Below are 21,809 nucleotides of genomic sequence, written 5' to 3'. Positions count from 1 at the left end.
AGGGCAACAATACTTTGGAGATACTTTATATAAATTTTCGACCATGACAGGTGATAATATTTCACTTGTACTGGAACTAATGAAAATGGTACTTGACCATAATTACCTGCATTTCCAAGGTGAATACTACCAACAAAGCAGTGATGTAGCAATGGGGGCAGCTTGTGCCCCCATTTATGCCAATTTGGTTATGTTAGAGTGGGAACAATGGTACAATTTTAATAGTCCCTTCATGGACAATATACTCCTGTACGGTAGGCTTTTGGATGACATTTTTGTTTTGTGGCTGGGAGGAGAAGAGAAAGTTCACTCCTTTATGCAATACATTAATGGTATGACTTCTTTTTTCAAATTTAATTACACTTGGGATAAAGAAAGTATAAATTACCTGGATACTACTATATCTTATAAAAAAGATTGTTTTAAATCCAGGATTTATAGAAAAGACACTTGGTGTAATAGTTATTTGCACTTCACTAGTAGCCACCCTACATTTCAGAAAAAAAGTTTGGTTAAGGGACAAGCAGTCTGAATTGCAAGGGTGACTTCGGATAAAAATGAACTGTTAAAAGAGTTTGACAACTTGAAGGAAATGTTTGTGGACAGGGCCTACCCCATTGACTTTGTTCAGAACATTTTGAACGAAGTGTATAGAGGGTGGGGTACTAAGTATAAGGCACTTTTAGGCAAACCCTTACTTGTTTCCAATCATGATAGAGACACAAGAAACTTCCAAAGAGCATGTGTAGTAGAGTTCAAGGGTTTTACTGGGTCCTTTACAAACATCATAAGGGCTAATTGGAGTATGTTTAAAGTTAATAAAGAATTACAAGAGTTAGCGGGAGGTGGGGTCATATTTTCTTACAGAACTGGTAGAAACTTGAAAAGTGAATTTGAACAGGTAGATGCTAGAAAGGTTAATGATAAACAAGGTACAACCACCTGTGGAGGATGTGATATTGTCCCTACATAATTAAGGAAAGTTTTTTATATTTACAAAATGGGTTAAATAGCTGTGTACATTTTTGTAAAGGTAACTGCAACACTAGGATGTTAGTTTATTTGGCTGTGTGTGAGGGATTCACAGCATTTTACATAGGGAAAATGGAGAGGCCTTTGAAAGATAGGATATATGAACACCTATACGATATCAAGTCCAAAAAAGAGACAAGTGCTTTATATAAACACACCCTAGACTGTGTTTCCCCCAGTATTTTCAAGTTTGGGATTATAGATATTGTAAGAAACAATTCCAAGGGAGGGGACATGAGAAATATATTACTGAACAGAGAGCTTAGATGGCAGCTTAGGTTTAAATCTAGTACGTACCCAGGACTTAATGAATACATTTCAATTAAACCTGTACTATTTTTGAAAGCTTCACAATTATATTTTCTTATATCAGTTATAAAAACACTGACATATATACATTTTACCTTTCTGAGGGTTAAAGGAAAGAGTTTATTTACATGTTGTTTTCCAGCAGTGAACCTGTATTTTTTTTAATTTTAATTTTATTTAATTACTGAATTATGTAATTACTAAATTCACAAATTTTTTTAATTAATTGTTTGTGATATATATATGGGTTTAATTTTAAAAATTGCATCTGATGAAGTCTTGTGTTCAAGACGAAAGCGCTCATTTTTGCCTGTTGTGGATTTATTAAATATTTATTTCTTCACCTCGGAAGATTGGACATTTCTTTGTCTTGTATACTGGTTGGATATTTTATTTTTTTACAAAAGGAAATATTGCCAGCTCGCAGGAATGTTTTATATAATTATATGTCATTTGTGAATATTAATATAATTTATATAGAAGTGTGGTAGAAGGAGACACTGCCAGCCCAGCTATCTGGAATTTTGTAAATGATTATATGTCAGTTGTGAATGTCACACAATTCATATGCTGGTGGTACAAATGTATTAGAACTTTATATTATGTGTATATCAAACTGCTGTTACAGAAGTATGTGTGAACATGGTTTGTATGGTACTGGGCTTAAAAGATGTATCCACAGTGTACCCTACTGGAAGAGAACTGAAATGTATATACATTATTGTAGCTGTGTACACGTATGCATTTTTAACAGTGGAAACTGGTACATAGACGGTTAACTTGCAAAACTTCAGGAAAATAGTTGAAATTAAATTGTTTTATAACCACATAATAAACAAGAGATGTTATCTGTCAGTTTCAGTCAACAGGAGACAGGATGTCTACACTAGGGGATTCTCTGTGTTGACTTGAAAGAGAAATAATTACTAGGCTTGAGATGTAGAAGTGTTTTATTGTTTTATGACTTCCAGGATCTGCAAACATCTGAAGGCTATATATTAACACAGGGAGATGCTAAATGCTAACAGTTTCTAGCAATGGCTGTTTTTTGAGCCTGGGAACTGAAGTCAGGTGACAAAAAGTGATGGCTTACTGCAAGCATCCCAGCAGTAATATTTGATATTAATTTAAGAACTCTCTGAGAGTGAGAGACAAGGCATTTTGTATTTGTCTTTGACCTGACAACATCCACTCACCACTTCTGCCCTTGTGTTGGTGTAAGTAAGTTAACTAGGGTACAATAATTTGTCTTTTATTCAGTTAGGAACATAGTAAAGATTAGTTTAGATGTTTTCTGTATTTACTTGAGACTGTCCTGCAATGTTGTTTTAAATATTTCCTGTGATGTGATTTTGAACTCTGATATCACTATAAATACATATTTAGTGTTGTCTTGTTCTTTTATTATTTATCATTAGATATATTTAAACCTTTCAATTGTGGCTGGTCTGTTTAGAGATATTTAAGCTGTTAGAGTAGTTGCATATCTATTTGGTGAGACTGTACAGACCTTTCCTAATAGTCTGGCTCTTGGTCAAACTACCATTTGGATTAATAGTAACATTACACAGTAAGATTGGACACCCTTTGTTAAGGACCTTAAAGTAGCTAAGTAGTGGCTGGTGGTAGTGGAAACCACCTTATAGACTGGGCAGAAGGGGGAATAGCTAGTAAACCTGTACCAGCCTTTCCTAGGTGTGTGTTTGTGTGTGTGTGTGTGTGTGTGTGTGTGTGTGTGTGTGTGTGTGTGTGTGTGTGTGTGTATAAATCAAACCTCAAAGTGTGTGTGTGTGTCAGCTAGTTGCACAGGGACATGAAGCACTTGTTGAACAGAGAGGGTCCTGGAGGTCTTGGTTTGGCCACTCAGCTGAGATCTCAACCCTATAGCTGTGCCAGTGGGGAGTCTTATTGGAGATCTGGAGAATGAGGGAGAAACCAGCCCCAGAATGATTGTGGTCTCTTTGTGCTCTTAGAGGAAACTGCACTTTACTTTGTGTGTACTTGTCATTCCCTCAGTGTGTACATTCCCACTGTTGCCAGTGGTGAGGAATGAAGCTCCTTGATTACTGGGCCAATGCTGAGGCATCATAACAGCTTTTTTTTTTTTAATTTCTAGTATCAGCTTTTGTGTTACATGCATAGACTAATGTTTTGCAGGTTGATGTTTTCCACAGTTGTTTCTTGTCATCTTGTCATATCCATTTGAACCTATGTTAGAACTTGTAAGATTTTTTTGTTTTAATGAAAACCCTCAAAAAAAAAAACAAAAAAAAAAACAAGCACACCCCCAGAACCTATTAATGCAAGCATGCAAAATGAAGTACATCTTCAAATAATGACATTTAACCCTCCTAATTGGAACAGTTGTCCCAGATTGACAGCTACACTTACAGGGTTGAATTAACCTGTAATGAAGGTTAACGAACTAAGGCAGGAAAAAACAGCACCTCAAGTTCTTCAGATCTTCAGCTCTTTATTAAAATAGCGAGGATAAAAAACTTTGGTAACACAAGCAAGTGAAGTTAAGTGCTTTTCGTCTAGTTTAGTAACTAGAATTCTTCAAACTAACAGCAAATACTTTTTCTTCTTCTTTCGACTTTTCCCGGTTAGGGGTCGCCACAGCAGATCACCTGTCTGCTCATGACTGGCAGTGGAGTTTTACAGTGTCGAGTTGCCAGCCCAATGCCCAACCTTCCACAGAAGGCACACACACACATGCACTCATGCCTAGGACCAATTTTAGAGTGTCCAACCCACCTACAGCATGTCTTTGGAATGTGGGAGGAAACTGGAGCACCCGGAGGAAACTCATCCGACCACAGGGAGGACATGCAGATTCCACACAGAAGGCACCCCAACTGAGGATCTAACCGGAGAACCTCTTGCTGTGAGGTGGCAATGCTAACCGCTGCACCACTGATACAAACTTGCTTAAATGCACTTCTCCCTTCTTTCTCATGTTAACCCAATAGCTTAATGAGTATCAATTAAGCTGATAAATAGCTGAAAGTTTGCAGTATGAGAAAGCTAAGCAGTCAGTGCTACTGATTTGTGCAACATGCAACCATAGTACAATTAAGAGAATGTAAACACAATAAAAATACAATAGATGTATTGACATGGAACACTGATCTTATAGAGATAAACATCATACTCAACTTTTGCATTCACTATATTAGTTAATTACAAAACATGCCTATAATAATTATTAGCCATAAAGGTTGTAGATTACTTGTTCAAGTTCTTAAGCTTTAAAATACACTGTATAGAACAACAATCATTGATGCCAGGGTAGTGGCAGGCATCCAACTGGATCTGCCACATTAATTTTTCTCTAAAAGTAGGGATCTTGGTCCACCCCTTGAATCTTTTGGGATATGGTCGATAACTCTAAAAGTAAAACTATGAGTGGAATTCTCTTTGATGGGACTAGCTAGGGCATTTTAAATTTTCTCCTTCCTGATGTAGTAAAGATGCTCATATACACGCTCTCATAGTCTCCGATCAGTCTTCCCGATGTAAAAAGCAGGGTATAGTTGGCACTGAGCTAAATATATAACATAGGTAGAGTTACAATTAAATCTCCCCAAAGTTATGGTATAACGATGGTCCCTAATATAAAATGTGTACCCTATATCCATGAATTTGCAATAATTGCAAGACTCACACTTAGTCATACCTGGATTCCTTATAGTTCTAGTGTTACCTCCTTCCAAAAGATTTTTCAGGTTCTTCCCCTTCTTAAAGGCAAAAGAGGGGTGTGACCCTAATAGTGTATGCAATTCAAGATTGTTGCTCAACAGGTTCCAATTTTTCTTTATTATAGTTAGGATCTGTCCACTTTCCAAACTAAATGTTAAAATAAAAGAGACCGGAGACTTATTTATCGCATAGTTGGTGTCAGTGTTAACCATATTAGGCGGGAAGGATTTCCCCTGCAATAATGTGATATAAACTCCATTAGACCTCTTCTGTGTGATCTCATTCACAATTTCATCAATGACGTTTCTTGGATACCCTCTAGAAAGGAACATGTCAGCTATTTTGTCACATTCCTTTAAAAAATCACTATCAGCTGTAACCATCCTCATGGCCCGAACTAACTGGCCTTTGATTACTGATTTTTTATGGTGAAAGGGATGTGAACTACTAAAATGTAAGTATGTGTTTGAAAAAGTGTCCTTCATGTGGATTCTAGCAGCTAATCTTCTTGTGAGTTTGATCTTTAAAGAGTTCATCGTCCAAATAGGTTATTGTTTCTTTGTGGAAAGTATAAGCGAATCTCAAGAACTCAGTAGTTCAGTATAAGTACTCAATAAACTGCGTAACTTCATCCAAGCTGCCTTTGTGGATGACAAAAATGTCATCCAGAAAGCGTGTGTAGAAAAATAATCTGTCCATAAGATGTCTTTGTGTAAAAATATGCTCCCTTTCCCAATAGGCCATAACTTTGTTGGCAAAGCTGGCCCCACATGGGAACCCAATTGCCACCCTGATTTTCTGTAAGTAAAATTGGTTGTCAAACAGAAAATAATTATTTTTTAGTACAATGTCCCACAAAATATTAACTAGTTTGGTCTCTGCTACAGGGGCCCCTTTCTCATAGGTTCATAGGTTCATAGGTTCATACTAGGCTATCTGCCCGAGGGCATTTACAAGCCTAGCCCATAGTTTTGTGGCTTACGCCACCCCTTTAGTGTGGGGAACTATACCCATTATTTTGCTGTGCCTCTGTCGAGCAGTGACACCGAGGTAATCCCTGGGGTATATCTGCGATCTCCCATCCATTGGTCAAGATTTCTCTTGAACAAGGCCAGCGAGGTGCTCTGTTCCACAGCATAGGGAGTCTCTGGGTGATGAATCTATCCCTCCAGCACGTCCTATTAATAGCCGTGTCGAGGTTTAAGTCTCCCGCCCTTGTGGCTCTGATGGATCTAGATTTTTTGAGGTGAAGCATATTCATCAAATCTGGGTTTGACATGGCCTTGTATGTCAGGCAAAGGTCACCTCTGAGCAAGTGGTAAGCGACTGAATAGAGCTGGAGTTCTTTCAGTCGGGCAGCATAGGACAGATTTTTGAGACCCTTTATCCTTTTGGTGAGGAACTTTTGTGGCCTCTCCAGCTGCTGCAAGTGTCGGGTCAGATACATTCCGAATGGGGCATTGTACTCAATCATTGGTCTGATGAGTGATGAGTATAGGAGACTATGACCTCCCTTGATCTAGATGTGAATCCCTTCATGATAAGGTGGGCAATGTAGAAGGTCTTCCTAACTACTTTAGCTACATGGGTGTCGAATGACAGGCTACTGTCAACCTGGGTCCCCAGGTCCCTGATAACTTCTTCTGTGCTCAGTGGATTGCCACCTATATGGTAGCTAGGGGTAACCTTGTTTTTCCCGAAGGGTATGACTATGCATTTTTTGGCATTTAACTTTAGGCCATGGCTCTGGCACCAGTTATCCGTTTCTGTGAGACCCTTCTGAAGGATATCTGTGTCAGATGTGTTTTCGACTATGGCTCCCAGTTTGCAGTCATCTGCAAACTTTGTCAGCCATAACCCTCCTGTGTTTGCACACTAAGGAACCAGAAGACAGTTCATTTAATTTAGATAGAAAAGACCAATAATATTTACAAATTTGGTCTATATCACTAAGGTGTTTCTTCAAAATATTGTCCACTACTTTGGCTATAGGATAGGTTATACTTTGACAAGCATCAAGCTAGTGGCCTCATGGGTGGATCCATTAGGGATTCATGTATTTTGGGTACACCAAACAAAACTGGTGTCCTAGGAGCTAACATAGTTAAATAATTCAACAACAGCATGTCAATAAGTTGTTCAATGAATAAATCTTTTAGATGTTCCTTAATTTTTCTATAAGCTACGTTAAATTTGTTCAAACTGACCGGGATGTAGGTATCAGTGTCCAGAAGATTTATCATCTTTTGAACATACAAATAATACCCCATAATTACTAATCCTTTTCCTTTGTCAGGTTTTAAGGTTCTAATTGGTAGTTGACAAAAATCATTAAATGCTGCCCAGTCATCTTTCCTTACATTCCTTGTGAAATTAAATGTCTCTGTTAGTAAATTCCTGAAATCATTTTCACATATTTTCTCAAACATTGCTATACATGGGTGGCTTAATGGGTTGAAGGTACTAGGAATGTAGTACTTGGGTGTAATTTTCTGTTCAGCTTTAAAAAGAACCTGCAAATTAAGTTTTCTAATGTACTGCTTAAAGTCCATAATTGTTTTTACCATATTAGCTGGCTTAGTGGGTACAAATGATAAACCCTTTGCTAGTAGTTCTACTACATTAGGTATAATTTCAAAATTCAGAAAAGTTATATATGCTAAAATCCCCTCTTTTATTAGTGATGATTAGGGGGACTGTTTGCCTATAAGCGTCAGTGCTGAGTTCAACTTCCACATGTGTGCTTCTGTTTGAAAGTTCATATCTGTCAACTTATTAGGGGCTACCAATTTGGACTCTGCAGTTACACTATTCAAAAAATTAGAAAAAGTCAAATTTGACACTTTTAAATGGAATTCAGTGTTAAACTGTGAGGGGGTAGTCAAACAGGGATCAATTGGATGTCCTAAGTTACTGTGGTTAAGGTTATTAAAAGAAATCCCTTCAGTTCTTTCAAAACTAAATATGTCCTGTTTGTTGGCCTCAGTAGTAATAGTCACATTAGCTAAAGGTACAACTCCATTATTGTTGTTACAAACTTTTGCTTTTGTCATATCAACAGGTGTAAATGGTTTACTACCAGGCCCCACATCATTAATAACGTTTTTGTCTTCCCATGTTTAAGTGGTTTACCACCAGGACCCATTCTATTGTTAACATTAAATAATCGTACAAATGTAGCATTGGATATATCACTGAAGTTATAATTTAAACATTCAGCATCAAAACTGTCTATCATTACTGGAGGCTCACTGTACAATACATTAGGCTCAGTAAAATCAAATGACTCGCCCAACATATTATTAAGTACATTTGAATGAAAACAAGGTGTTACAGTCTTTTGTTGAGCTAATTTGATATGAATAAGAGCCATAGCAGTGCTGGAAGAATCCGCACCCGTTTCTGTCCTCAACAGATTATTATAAAGATATGGTATGCTAGTCACAGAAGTAAAAGGTGAACAACCAAAAAAATCAGTTACAGTACCTGAATAATTCGCACTAACATCCAATACATTCGAAGAGGTAAATGTGGCTACCTTTTCTTCCTGTTGCTGTTGCCTTTCCTTTGTTGTGGGTTCTTTCCTTTCCAAACCTCATTTCCCATCATTTGCTGCTGGCTGGTGCCTTCCTGTAAAAAATCCTGTTCATCATGATATGATTCTGCTGCAGAGAAGTTATCTAGTTGATCTAGATGGTTACCCCGCTGCTCTTTTTGTTGGTTGGGTTTGGTAAAACTTGGTCCGGCTGTTGTTGATCTCACTGGTGGTGCAGTCGACTGAAAAGAACCATTCTTGCCTTGAGAAGGTGGTGTACCATTAGGGTACACTTTGATGTCATGTTCCAGTTTCGTGATTTTTATTAATCTCAGTTTCTCCATGTGTTTGTCTATGCTTTCAAAACATCTGGACTAATCATATTTATACCGAACAAATTCAGGGGACTCACCGATACGTGTTTTAATTTGTCATAATTTCATCAGTCAAAGAGTCCACTGAATTGAGATAATGTTTATTGATAAGTTGCATTAGTTCTGACCTGTGTTTGTTAAAAAGATCCAACAGGTCATTGTGAAATGAAGAACCTGGAACCAGACCTGTTGGATATTGCCAAGATCTCAGGCCTTTTGAAATTACCTTTTCCCTAAGGCATTCATCAAAATAAGCTACTTCTAATTGTAGTTTTTTTTATTTTGTAAAGTTTAGAATCTAAAGCTTTCAAATCAGATACAATAGTTGTATTTGTTTCAATAGACAGTCTTTCATTGTCTCTGTTTTCGTTATTGGTAACTTTCTTAAAGGTACTAGTCGAAAAGCACTTAACTTCACTTGCTTGTGTTACCAGAGTTTTTTATCCTTGCTATTTTAATAAAAAGCTGAAGAGCTGAAGAACATGAGGTGCTGTTTTTTCCTGCCTTGGTTCATTTTTTGCAGTTTGTGGTGCCTGCCGTTTGTGTTTTTTTCAACTGTAATGAAGGTTATCCATGCTGCGATATATGGTACAGCCTGTGCTTCTTCTTACCCTAATTGTTGTCTGTATTTCTCTCCAAGATGTAGAAAATAACTTGAAAGCTTTCTGAAAAATTATTTTTTGGGCATTGAAAGAAAAAAGTATTCTGTTTTATTGTCCTTGGCTATTCTTCATAGAAACATGAGAACCAGATACACAATTGCCTTCAGCTACAAGCTTCTCATGTTGCACAGTCAACATTTAGTTGCTAAAGAAAAACTTTTCATTACATTTGATGTTCTTTAACTTACTTGCGTCCATTTAAAACTTTTTGTTAGATCAAGTTAAGGACCTTAATCCAATCATTCCCCTAAGCAAAAGTAAGAAAAAACATCTTAGTTTTACTTATATCATGTGCCTTTGTCCAGGCTTTCTTCTCTTTTTACATTGCAGTGCCTGCATTTCTTAAAACTGTACAAGAGGAAAGAAAGAAGAAAGAAAAAAGGGTGTCTGTTTACTTTAGTATCCATATTACACACAGAAATAACTGAAAAATCCTTTGTAAATATAGCATGTAGTATATGTCATGTTTTATAAAAATACTGCTAAGAACAAAAATTGTTTTACTTACAATTATATATTTCCTTCCTGTTCCCCCTCTCCTTAATGTTTTTTCAAATATTAATGACATGAAGTAAGGCATATGCTTTAGAGTTCCCCTACAAGTTTAACAAAGTAAAAAGTGTTCAATATTTCCAGGTTTTCTTGTTCTGCTGCATTTCACAAATGTGTTTGATGCTTTGTAAACCCATATTTATTCATTAATTTCTGAGATGATGTTTTTATTTCCCTGTTGATCTCCATCTCCCACCTCTAGTCTCTAGTTCATTTTCAATGTACTTCTGGTTCTTCTAGTCAACTCCTCTCCTTTTTTCTGTCTCTCAAGCATTTTCCTTTGGAGCATTGGAAACATTTCACTGGCATACTCTCTCTATTAGCTTTATTATCAGAAGAATAAGAAACAGAATCCCCTTCTGTTTGTTGGCTCACTTTTTATTGAACAAACTTTTGTATTTCATACTTAGCATGTTCTGCATAAAAAATTACTTAGACCCTTCAGGGAAAAAAGTATTCTGAAGATAGCTGGATACAGCAGCTTGAAATTCACACCTGCTTCTTGGCATTCCCTGATGCTGGAGTAAATGTATTCCTCTTCTGTCTGCTGTGCAGTGAGTAATTATTTTCCACAAACACTCTACTGTCTCCAACTTTTAGTACTTTGTCCTTCTCTCATAGTTTTGTCAGAATTAACTCTTCCTGCTGGTAGGATTGTATCTTTACTGTTAGAGGTCTTGGCTGCTTTCTCATGACCTGGTTTGAAGCATACACACAATATGACCTCTCAATTAACAACTCCTGCTGTGGAATACCAGTCTAGTTGCTTATTTATGCTTTCATAAAATCAATACAGTCTGTTCCATCCAATTTTTCTGGTACAGCAGAAAATCTCAGTTTTTTCCTATATGCTCAGTCCCTCTTATGCTACCCTTTTCATGAAACATTTCTTCTTGAGCAATCTCATACTCAGCTACCCTTTTCTTCAGTTCAACCTATAATTTTTTCTGTTTTATCAGCTCATCTGAATATCTGTTTAAAGTTTCTTCCATTTTTTTCAGCCTTTTGTTATTTGAGTTGATATACTCCTTCAGTGCTTCATTTATTTTAAATGGCTCTGAGCACATTTGACTTATTTTTCCTCTAGATTACTGGAAGTCATGTCTTGTACCAAAGATGGAGCTTGAACTGCTTTTTGCTGAACAGCTGCAGGATTCTTCTCAGTCTGTGTTTTCTCTTCAACTTTTGTGGTTGGTTTTCTTTTAGGTTGTTTACATTTCTTCTTTGCTAGCATCGAGACAGTTCACTATCCAGTAACTGAAATTTACCCAAAAAGACAAATTTCACTCACTCTTTTTTCTAAGTTTCTTTTTTCACACTGAGAGAACTGAAATTAAGCTGTTACTTAGTGTGCAGCCATCTTGGAAGTCCCACAGTTATGTTATTTTTGTACTTCAGTGTCATTATCTTAAAGGGATAGGTTGTTTTCATTATCTGTCTTATTTATTTAATCGTTCCATATGTTGTAAATATACGCACCTGTTCCGACAATCATATGTACCTTTTTTGTAAGATTATATATATTTTTATGCCTTTGTATTATACACTGTTTGTGGAGCTTTTCTTCCTGGGCCTCTACTGATAATGGGTCACTTGATCCAGTGGACTTTCCTGGTTAACAAATGTCAATAAATAAAAAAATAAAATAAATATTGTAAAAAGTTTGGAATTGTCCCTTAAACATACCACAATAAACTGACAAGTAGTTTCCTCAGCTTTTTAATACCTTCTGAGATCTATTTTATTCAGCTTCAAAACAGGAAAGTAGAAGTAATAATGTAAGCAGATCAAAATATTACGTTCTGTTTTCAAATAAGGGTTGGGAATATATGCTATGTTCTTAATCTTAGACACTTGGTTGGCTCTGTCATTTATCAGAATACCTGATTTCCTTAGGAACCCTGTTCACACTTAAAGATTTGGAATAGCTGCCACTGACAGGCTTGCAGATTGCCTACCAACACTCCTTAATGGATTCAAATGACAATAAATAAATACATAGATAAATGCATAAATATATTTAGTTCATGGATGTAAAGCAACTAGCTTATAACTTTCTCATTGTTGGTTTTGTTTGTTATGATCTGCCAGATCACACATAACCTCAGGTCACTGTATTAGAAATACCAGTATGACTCAGCCATAGTTCATGTGGATGTAAATGACCTGAGACATACCTCCCTACATGAAAAGAGACATGGTGGAACTTTTGGATTGTATATCCCAGGCTTGGTATGAGCCTAGCATTGAGCAGCATTCTACCTTCTCCAAGGATGATGCTATGATATGAACAGATGATGATCGACTTTAATAACGGGCTTAGTTTCTGGTGTCACTCCAAGTAGAATTAATATTTGTCAGCATAGGATGATATGGTCAATAGATCATGCTGCTTTGTCAGGAATGGTCAACACCTGGCTCCTTTAGGTTTTTGAATATTGGCTAAAACATTGTCCTCTCCCATTGTACCTTTTTTAGGCAATGTCAAACTGACAAACCTTCCAACATAGCAAAACCAACTTTAGAAAACCTGGAATGTTACTGCTGATTGCTAGGAGTCTAAAGAAGAAACTCCACTCCCTCCAAGCTCTCCTCACTGAGGAGAATGCAGAAATGTATACAGTTACCAAGACATGGTTTAAAACCATGGAGAGTTACAATGCTTTCCACACATTTAGACCAACTACTGAACAGGCTGGAACTAAGGGTGGAGGTGTCTCACTGTACATAAAAAAAAACAAACATACTTCAAGGATGGTCAAACAGGATGTCCAAATTACTACAAGCAAAGTCCCAGACCATATCCTTGCAAGCTATAGGTCTCCCTTTCTGTGCTAAGATATTCATAACACATACTTAAACTTACTGGAAACACTCACCAATCAACCCAATACAGTATTCATGGGTGACATTAACTACCCCACTATAAAGTAGGAATCATACATGACCTGAAACCTGCAGGCCCAGGGCTTCTTGGACTTTGTCAGTGCAAACACCCTCGACTAGTTAGTCCATACTCCCCTAGTGATGTGAACATAGTAGATCCAGTTCTCACTAACATCAGAGAATGCTTAACCCAGCCCCTCTACCCCCAAAGTGTAATGTCCTCTCTTGAAAGGTCAAACCATAAAACATTCACCTTTGAAATAAAAATAAAACCTGGGACCCTTGCTAGTCCTGGAAAATTTAGAAGCTATTCTATGGCAAACTTTCTGCTATTAAATGATAACCTGGGAAATTTTCAAGCCCCACCATGCCCTGAGAACACTGTTACCTGTGTAGAAATGTTCACAGGGATCCTGTACAATCATGTTAATAGATGCATAGAGACAGCTGTGCCTATCAGGAATAATCACAGAACAAACTCAAAAAACAAGCCACCCTGGTGGAATCCCAACATCAGTAGGTTGTATAACAAAAGGAAGAATGTCATAGCAAACATTAGCAAACAACAGCTCAGCAGGATAAAAATCTATCTCATCAATCTAAACAAGCAACTTAGAGCAAGTCTACCAAAGCCAAATCTGAAGTAAAAATAGCATCCCAGGCCAAAAATTATCACAAGGCTTTCTTTTGCTATGTCCACAACCTCAAAAGCAATGCACAACAATATGTAGAGCTAACTGTGAAAGCATCCATGTGCACTGAGCCAGAAGATGTAATAAAGCTACTGACTGACAAATTCAGCTCTGATTTTAGTCCCCTCTGCCCACCAACCACCCCTCAGGAAATACCATTGAACATAACTCCCCCAGCTGTCATTAGGGAGCAGGTCCTCAACATACCCTTCAAGGTCAAGAATATTACATTGATTGGCCTAGATAATATCCCAGGATGTCCCCTAAATAGCATGAAACATGACCTATCAGGACCACCAGAGTCACTAGTGACCATAGCCTCCAGACAGACTTTGTACCATTGTGATTGGAGAACTGCAACAGTCATCCATCTGCACAAAGGCAGGCCATCTACAAACCCCAGTAACTACAAACTCATAAGTTCGAATAGTCTCATATGCAAAGATAGGGAAAGAATTATCATGGAAATGATTAACAATGACATAGGAAATCTTCAGACACTGGATCCAACCCAGTCCAGTTTGGTTTCATCAAGGGCAGATCATGCCTACTTAACCTGGTGGACTTCTTTGAGTAGGTCTCCAAAACATTGGACAAGGGCAAAACAGTGCACACTGCCTACCTTGACCTGGCTAAGGCATTTAATACAAAACCCCACTAGGGAATTACAGGCAAGCTCATGGAATTAAGTATAAACCCTTATGTCACTTGCTGGATAGCTGGTAGGCTCTCAGATAGGTCCCAAGAATTTCGAACAAGGAGTCACCTCCTCAAAGAGGCCAATCACATGTGTTTAGGGTAGTAAGGAAATCATTCTGTGTTGCACATCTTATAAGCAAGGACATGGCAACTAGGCCAGAGGAAGTCATCATTCCATTGTATTCGGCCCTCATCAGACCAATCATTGAGTACAACCTACCCTTTCGGTATATACCTGACCAGGCACATGCAACAACTGGAATCTCCACAGGTGTTTCTCACAAAAAGGATCCCGGGCATAAACAACAGGTCCTACATGGACTGCCTTAAACCCTTATTCCTTTACTTGGTCTCTTACAGACTGTTGAGGTGTGATCTATGTCTGGCATATAAGCCATCTATGGATCCTGCTCTGATTTACCTTCTGTATATCTGCGAAACAAACAGTTTAAGAACTACCCAGTTAAAGGACTTAAATCTTTTTTCCAACATAGATAGGACATTTTGGTGGGGCAGGTATGTGTGTCAAAGACTATCTTTTATCCAGAACAGGCTTTCTATCCATGTGAAGCAGAATTCTTCCCTAACCCAATTCAAGAACAACCTGGATCAGTAGATGGGGAATTGGAAATTCACCCCTGGTCTGGTACCTATGTCCCTAATGGACAGATGCACTCTGTAAATGCTTGACCATCCAAGCCCAAGTCTACATATAGCCTTTAGAATAATTTAAGGTTCCTAAAACTTGTCAGATGCATTTAAGATATATGGTTAGGATTAAAAAGGCTCTTGTGGTCATTAGCCTAATATGCCCTATAAACCTATTGTGAGTCTTTATAAGATAATATTTATTATTTACTACTTATCTCTGGTGTTTCAACCTTCAGGCCTTCCTTTTCTTGTATGGCTAATTGTTTTAGAGTCCTTCTAGGCAGTCTACATTAGAAGTAGTAATAGTACTTATCAATGTTCTGAAATCTGAGAGAGTTTTTTTAATCATAAATATGGCACCATCTGTTCATAAGGTTATGTTAGACTGCAGTGTGGTGAAATACATCATTCAGATGGTAGGATTTGTCTTGAGAAGCACTTTGTGCAAGTCTCACTTTGACAAATAGCCATATAAATCTGCAGTTGCACAGTCTCACAGGCAAAGAATTTAAGGCTTCAGCTTCTGTCTCAGTCATGCAGTCCACTGTGCTCACTTCAAATCCAGGGCAAAAAAAAAACAAAAAAAAAAACTAAACTTGAGTTACTATGTCTTCTGAAAAGATTTCCACATTCTACATTTCCTGTTACACTTTAATATTGAATAAAAAATTTACCATTTCCTCAGCTTTAAAATTTTGCAGGGAAGTACGATTCCAAGTAAGGTAATTCATCCTCTGAGCTGGAGTAACATTGCAAGGAGCACTAAGCTTTGACCACTGTAAATGTGTGTGTCAGGAAGTCAGTTTCTCTTTTTAAAAATGATTGCTGCATTTCCGCTTAAAGCAAAAATTTCCTCCAGTTTATATTTCTTGCATTCTATATGTCATATAAGCTGCAAGATTCAGTGAAATCAACAACCACAGGTTTTATGACATAAATAATTACATTTAGTACACGTTTCTTCATTTCCCATTTTCACTGCATGTTTTACTGAAAGGGAAGTGGTAGCTTCACTCAACCTATTACACCCTCCTTATAAACAGTTATGAGACTCTTGTCGCTCTTCATATTCAGACTTTCCTGTATGCCTCCACATGACAGAAACAAAAGGATTTTTAGTAGCCATTGTGACAATATGGTACATTTAATATCTTATGCCATTAAAATTGACCCTTATATGCTTGTATTTAGCTTAATGGGTACATAATACAATCACTACAAATGTTACTGTGCCTACGTAAGACAAAAATATTTTTTCTCAATGATGAAATTGCTGCTGTCAGGGAATCCATAGAATCCAATCTCCCACTCATGCCTGAGAAATGCTATTTATTTAATAACTGAAAATAATGGATATTCATGCAAAGAAAGTATTTCTCATGTATTGTTTCATCAATAATGAATGAGTTGACCTTGTACACTTTGCAGGCAAGCTGTAAGATAAAAGAGTGTTATCAGGAGTATTGTGTCCAGGGTTAAGTGTGTTTTTTTCACCAGGAGTTTTAGAACTTCTCAGAAAACCAATTCAATAAGATAGAGCCAGTTTTTCTTATCTCACCTACTCCAAGCCACTATCAACAAGAAAGTCTCTGTTTCTCCAGAAATGGACTTTTTTGGATCCTGATTTAAAAGACTTGGTTGGGGGGCAGAATGGCTAATGTGTTTTCCTCACAGACACAAGCTATAGGGTTTGACTTTCACCTCTGAAAGTGAAATTGGTTGGGCTTAAAATGGCCGGCAGAGGCAGCTAGCCTAGTACTTACCTATGAACCTGGAGTTTCAGGTCAGCATTTAAAAGTCCATAATTTAATAATTTGCTACAAAATATTCAGGGTACTTTTTTTTTAATTTAGAGTGCTCCTGGAATGGTGGGGCATCAGTATTATTCTGATTACTCTGCCCTTGTTTTGCCAGATAATGTGATTTGAAGTGGTCTCCACACGGCCAGGGATCTCTTTCTGCCCCTGTAGAGTCAGGCCTCATGGCCAATGTGAAGATCATGTTGCTTTCATTTTCTCCACTCCTGCCTGTTCTTGAACTGACAGAAAGAAACATGGCTGAACAGTCTGCTAAAGGCTCCTGAATCATGTTAGCCTCATCAATTTGAAGGTCTTTCAAAAGGAAAATACACACATACATATGGGAGTACTTATGCAGTACTTCCAGTTCTTAAATACTTTATGCTGGCCTTCAGCTAAAATCAGGTGATGTTTGTTTTTTATGTGAGACTCTGAATCACTATACCTGTTCTGTTTTCATGTATTATATGTCTCTTTACTATACCTTTTCTGTTAAGGTCCAATTTATGCATCATATGTTCTGTTATTTCTGACCCATCTTCCTGTATTCAGAATCTTGCACATATCAGGATCTCATTGGTAAAGTCTGGTGAGTTGGCACATAAACTTAGCTTTACACTTGTATACAAAGATAAGCATTATGAACCCTTGCACAGCTGTCATCTTAAAATCCTTTACTTGAAAAATCACGTTCTTGGTAGCATATTTGTAAATCAAGGTATGCATCTTATTAAGAAGATAGCGGGAATGGGAACATCAGGTTTGACAAACAATTTTTATCTGCAACCAAAATCTATGCTTCTGTACTGAAATAATTCAGAAGAATTCTGAAGTAGCTATTTTTGTTTTGGGTGTAAATCAATCTGTCGACAGCTGTTTCTTTGACTGCAGATAGAAGAAATTACACCAAAACTCTTTTTGGTGTCAGTGGAGAATTCCCTTTCTCCACTGTTGTGTGACCTCAAAGTAGATTATATAATTTCAGGGGGTGAGGGGGGTTTGTTCCCCTGAAAAAAAAAAGTTTTTGTGATGTGCTAAAAGGTTTTGGCAAAATTCTTTTGATCTATCAGCAGTTAAAAAAGGCCGTCAGTAGATTGGCATGTATCCCTTGGTTTCATATTCTCAACAAATATAAAGTTATTCTTAATTTACATACAAAACCATGTTTATATTGCTGCTATAGGTTGATTGTAGGAGAAAACCTTCAGATTCAGTAGGCTGAAAACAATACTGTAAACTGATGATGGCCAAAGAACATTAAAAACACAAATTGCAGGGACTTAGATAACCTATATCCATAAACTTACTCTGTACTTACCAAGACTTATTTGTTAAACAGTGCTAAAAATAACAGAAAGAAACAAACCTATTAGACACTGCTCCATTCACACAGCACATGAAGCATTGTCAAAATGTGTTAGGACTGCCATTGCCTGTACCCATCTGCTTTCAGCTCTACTCTATGCCTCACCAATGCTCACTAACTTGAACAAAACTGATCTCATCTAACTCTCTAGCTGCTACAATCAAATTGCCAGGTTTGCCACAGGAACTCCCTATAGGACACACAATTGTCGAAACCTGAACCTCTTAGGATGGCTAGAAGTCCCCAGGCTAATTCAATATAATCAACTTACCGTAGCATTCAAGGTTGCTAACCATCCAGAAAAAAAACCCTCCCATAAAAACATTATCCATCCCTACAAACCCTCTAGGCCAATTCGTTCCACTACAAAACTTTTGGTTCAATCTGTCAAACCTAACAAACTATCTGGAGGATCTTTGTTTGCAAATTCAGTAGGCAAAACCTGGAATTCGCTCCCAACTGACCTTACTCTGAACCCCTCCCTTAATCAGTTCAAAAAAATCTAACCCAGTATTTTAAAAATCAGTGGTTATGTCCTTGCTCTAACCCTGACTAAAGCCTAATCTACTTCCATATCCTGCAATTTTTTATTCACAGCGACTTACCTCTTACACTAAAAGGTTTGAAAAGAGAAACTGTAACATCTCTGCAGATAGTCTGTATATAGCTGCACCTATAGGGTTGATAACCTATACGTTGTCACCCGTGGGCTTTCGGATATTGGCAAAGGCTCTTGCTACCCCCATAGTGCCTTTTTTAGGCAAGGCTCAAAAGACAAACCACCTCCATAGGTATCACAAGGGATAAGAAACTAAGAGTAATGCTACTCAATGCCAGAAGTCTAAACCTCAAGATGCACTTTTCGAAACTCTCCTTAGCATGGAGAACATCGATATCTGTGCAGTAACAGAAACCTGGTTCAGGGCTCCCGAGAGCACCCCAGCACTACCAGGTTATACCTCATACCATGCTTTTCGGCCCCAAAACTTGGACCGAACCACAAAAGGAGGGGGAGTATCGATATTCATCAAAGATACCCACACCTCCAGGTTGGTGGCAAAGCACGAAGCATCAGAGACTATCCATGTGTAACTAACAGTGGGTAAAACTGCCTTCCAGTTTATAGCCTGCTACAGACCACCCTCCCAAACCCAGGAACACTACTCGGCCTTTCTGAGAACACTGGAAAATATGAAGGTCTCTCCAAACACCATTATATTGGGCAACTTCAACTACCCAAACATAGACTGGGAGCATTACTCTAGCTCCAACACCCTAGCCCAAAGGTTCCTAGAATTTATAAACTCAAATGCTAAGGAACAACTTGTTACCACTCCCACAAGAGGGGAAAACATACTGGACCTGATCATCACCAACATGGGGACTCTATGCTCCATACCAGAAGTGTATCCCTCACTGGTAAGATCAGACCATAAACTAATCTCACTGGATATTCACATCCCAACCCCACCCCCTGCCCAGAAAACCACAGTGAAAAACTTCTCTAAAGCAAATTTCACACTCCTCAAAACCGAGGTGGAATCCTTCAAAGCCCCCGGGCCTGTGGAAAATACAGCCCAGACCGCAGAATCCTTTATAAACGTAATTCTATGTACACCTTCAGGAATGCATGGATCATGCGATCCCAAATAAAACCAAGACCCAATCCTCCAAAGGCAGACATCCTGTCTGGTGGACCCCAGCCATAAACAAACTATACAATAGAAGGAGGAAGCTACTAAATGATAGAGCAAAATCCCAAAAAAGGAAGGCATCACTGTTCAGTATTAGCAAAAAACTACGGGCACTCATAAAATTGTCTAAGGCCAGTTTCGAGAGAAAAATTGCACAGGACACTAAGGATAATCACAAGGCTTTCTTTAGTTATGTTAGGAACCTGGGTGGTAATTCCCAGATATGCTCAGAATTAGTCCAAAATGACAAAAAATACACTGAACCCACAGACATTGCCAACATCCTAGCTGACAGGTTCAGCGCAAACTTCTCCCCCCCACCAAAAGGGCAAATATCTATCCCAGCAGAGTGCTGCCCCCCTGACATCTCAGATGCTCAGGTAAGAGCCGCCCTCTCCAAAGCAAAAAACACAGCATCAATGGGACCAGACGGTGTCCCGGGCTGTGACCTACATGAACTCCAAGAAGAGCTAAACCCAAACATAAAACTACTGTTCAATCTCAGCCTTACTACAGGATATGTGCCCAAAGAGTGGCGTACAGCAACAGTGGTCCCTCTCCATAAAGGTGGTGCCTCAACGGATCCTGGAAACTATCGCCCCATAAGCCTGACTAGCTTGGTCTGCAAAGCTATGGAAAGGATCATCATGGACCTCATAAATAAAGATATTGGGGACCTACAGACACTGGATCCTACCCAGTTCGGCTTTGTTAAGGGCAGATCCTGCCTCTTAAACCTGGTTGATTTCTTTGAAACAGTCACCAAGGCCATTGACGAGGGGAAGGTGGTCCACACAGCCTACCTGGACCTCACAAAAGCCTTCGATACAATACCCACTCGGGCATTATAGATAAGCTCACCAGCTTAAATATAAACCCCTATGTCACTAGATGGATTGCAAACTGGCTCAAGGACAGAGCCCACATGGTTAGAATTGCTGGAGCCATGTCAGACTTCAAACCAGTTACAAGTGGTGTCCCACAAGGCTCAGTCCTGGGACCTCTCTTGTTCGGTATATATTTCTCAGAGGTACAGGCCAACACGGAAGGACTGTGGCTGACCAAGTTCGCAGATGACTGCAAACTGGGCGCCATAATCGACTCTCCAGCCGACACAAGCATCCTCCAAAAGGGCCTCATAGAAACAGACAACTGGTGCCAGAGCCATGGCCTCAAGCTAAATGCCAAAAAGTGTATAGTCATCCCCTTTGGCAAAAACAAAGTGTCAACAAATTACCACATAGGTGGTAATCCATTAAGTACAGAAGAAGTAATTAGGGACCTGGGGACCCAAGTTGATAACAATCTCTCATTTGACAACCACGTGGCCAAAGTGGTTAGAAAAAACATTTTATATAGACCACCTAATCATGAAGGGATTCACATCTAGATCAGGGGAGGTCATCGTGCCTCTTTACTCATCCCTCATCAGGCCCATAATTGAGTACAATGCCCCTTTTGGGATGTACCTTACCAGACACCTGCAGCAACTGGAAAGACCCCAAAAGTACCTCACCAAGAGGATCAAAGGGCTCAAACAGATGCCATATGCTGCCCGGTTAAAGAAACTCCAGCTCTACTCAGTGGCATACCGCCTGTTCATAGGCGATCTGTGCCTGACGTATAAAGCCATGTCCAACCCGGAATTAATGGACATGCTGCACCTCAGAAAATCCAAATCCCATCGAGCTACGCGCTCGTGAGACTTGAACCTCAGCACTGAAATAAATAGGACATGCTGGAGGGACAGATTCATAACCCAGAGGCTCCCTTCACTCTGGAATAAAATCCCAGTCCAGGTTAGGAAGAGTCCCTCATTGACTCTCTTCAAGAGGAATCTTGATGAGTGGATGGGA

This window comes from Protopterus annectens, chromosome 10.part0 (genome assembly GCF_019279795.1).
Source record: "Protopterus annectens isolate FY-2018-M chromosome 10.part0, PAN1.0, whole genome shotgun sequence".
NCBI lineage: Eukaryota > Metazoa > Chordata > Ceratodontiformes > Protopteridae > Protopterus > Protopterus annectens.
Note: the sequence above shows the minus strand (reverse complement) of the source record.